Here is a 2,669-nt window from a genome sequence, read left to right on the forward strand (position 1 = left end):
TAGTGGTTTTGTCCCTCAGCGTCAGGAAGGACCTTTTCTGGTTGTCCTGTCCTATGTAGAAGGGAAAGTGCATAGCAGATAGAAACCACTAAGTCCACATTTGTGTAACAAGAAAGGTTAGGAGCAAGAAGCTCTCAGGTACGTCCCATCTAAAGTCTGTATCTTCTCATCATTGAGCCACCATCATCCTATTGGGTACATTGTTTTTTAAAAAGTTCAGCAGCCAACAAAGATACAAAAATTAATATAATTATACAAAACAGAAGAAACATAACAATTCCAAATTGTATGATGGTTCTTTTTTTTTTTTTTTTTTGCTTGGTGAATAAGTTTATTATTGGCTTTATCTGAAAAATCTTCATAGAAAATTATGGTTTGGTTTATTAGCTCTCAGCAGCCTGCTCCTGAGCTCTAAGGAAGCTGGCCTTCTTCTGAGCTACCCGATCTTTCTTTTGGGCAAGAGACGTCTTAGGACGGTTCCACCTCTTCTTCTTAACTTCTTTCTTAGGCTTCTTCTCATAGACGGGATTCTCTCGTATAGCAGCATGAGCTTTCTTATACATCTCCTCCATCATGTCTGGAGTAACGTTGTTCTTTATATATTGAGAGAATTGTTTCTTGTAAGCATCTTCATCTTCCTCCATTAGGTAACCATATAATCTGCAACATTCTGACCCATGATGTGCTTTCGATGAACTTCTGCATTGAATTCCTTGCTTTCTGAATCATAACCAGGGAATCATTTGGTACTGTGAGGAGGGATAGACAAGCCTCCGTCCACTGCTCCCTTGAGGGCCCCAAAAACTTTATTTCCAGTGGTAGTTCTGGCAAGCCCTGCATCCAAATAGCAGGTGAAGGCACCAGGGTGACCATCAATGCTTTCCACATTGTATTCATCTCCAGTCACTTCCACTTGGCCTTCATAGATCTTGTCCATGCCAAATCTATTGAGGAGCCTGCGGGCCAGCAGCAGGCCGGTACAATATGCTGCAGCATAATTTGTCAGGCCAACCTTCACACCATACTTTGGGAGTTCATGAGCATAAGCTGCACAAACGATCATGTCTCCTTCTATGCGGGCATAAGCAATCTGACAAATGATATCTCGGTTGCTTACACGAACCATCATCCTGTATTTAGGTGTGTTGTACTTATTTTTGTCCTGAATTACCAAGCGTTTCCGGGCATAATGATCAGTTTTACCCTCTCGTCGTCTTCTAAATTTCACTTGGTATCTCTTGAAGGAAGCCTTATTCTTGACAACCTTAACAAACCCCATCCTGCAGAACAGAGTCCGGCGGCCGCGGCTCACCACAGACCAGCAGGCCCAGCAGCGCTCGGCGGGGGGAAAAGGCCTCAGCCCGGGCGCAGGCGCAGTATGTAGCACTGACCTGTCTGATGGTTCTAAACTAGGACTCGAGTTCTGAAAGCAGCCAACTAAAATGTTAATTGGCACTTATTTGAACTTAGGAGGAAAAGGTTCTGTCTAGAAAGGCAAACCAGAATCATGGATGCCTCCTGAAAGTCTCCACTTAAAGCAACCATGAGAGCCAATTATGAATGAATACTGCAAGAACACACTGAAAGAATTAACCAAGTGTATTTGGAAAGATACAGTGAAAGTATAAACAGGAAGCAATAGTTAATTAACTTTTTGCAAAACAGGAAAACTTCAAAGCATGTTAAAACAATATCGTTATCTCAAAAGAGCTATTTGGAACCAAATGTGTTATTGATAATATAGTCCATAAGGTTGCAAATTCAGAGATTGTAAATTTGGAAAAGAATACAAAGTTAGTGAATAGTTAGGGGTTTGTTTCTTTAAAGCCTCCTTCAGGGTGCTCTCTTCTCTAGTTTCAGACAATGTTTGGCCTGGCTCTCACCAAAAAAGCATGTGGATAGATTAATTTATATAAATTGAGATGCCAGGTTGGTAAGTTTGGATAATTTAAATTCTTCAGCAAACGTATGGGGGCCCTCAGCCACTTTAAGAGGCTGTCTAGCTATGGCTCTCAATTCAACCTTAGTCCAGGGAACATAAGAAACTTGAGTTTTATTTAGATCCTCAGAAAACTTAACCTTAAAGAGGTAAATTTAAGGGGGAGATGCAAGATGACAGAAGAGTAGGGATCCTCATTTCATCTGGTCTCCTAAATTTAGCTAGATAACTATCCAACCATCCTGAATACCTATGAATTCTACCTGAGATTTGAAGAAAGAATGGCTGGAACTCTACAAATACTCCACTTTTTGCAAGGTAGGAGTGCAGAGAAGAGAAATAGTGGGGATATATGGGAAGATACACAATGAGGGGAGGGAGCCTTTTTAAAGTGAGCTTCAGGAAAGTGATATAGTCCTGGAGCTCAAAATGAGAAACTTTAGAAATATGCTCCTGTGAGACTTCACTGCCTAAAAAGTGCTCAGTGGTGAAGCAGGGCAGAACTACAGGTGGGACAGTGGGGACTCAATATTCCTGGAGGCACAGAAAGAACAGGGGTGTCTGAGCTGGCAGGTTCCAAAGCACTGGACTGGGGAAACAGGTTTAGGCCAGTGAGCCTAGGAGAAGGCTCAGTTTGTACTGCCATTAATGAACTGTGCCAGATCAGGTGACCACTCTGTGTTTTGGGTCCTGTAAAGGAATGGAGCACAGCAACTTTCTACCCTCCTCT

The 2,669-nt window shown here is 42.1% G+C and overlaps 1 pseudogene; it reads right to left on the reverse strand.

Annotated features, from left to right (window-relative positions):
- Positions 1-298: 298 nt before the first annotated feature.
- Positions 299-1,379, reverse strand: LOC112671648 (60S ribosomal protein L5-like; annotated as a pseudogene).
- Between the last annotated feature and the right edge of the window lie 1,290 nt (positions 1,380-2,669).

Source organism: Canis lupus, chromosome 32 (genome assembly GCF_003254725.2).
Source record: "Canis lupus dingo isolate Sandy chromosome 32, ASM325472v2, whole genome shotgun sequence".
Taxonomy (NCBI): Eukaryota; Metazoa; Chordata; class Mammalia; order Carnivora; family Canidae; genus Canis; species Canis lupus.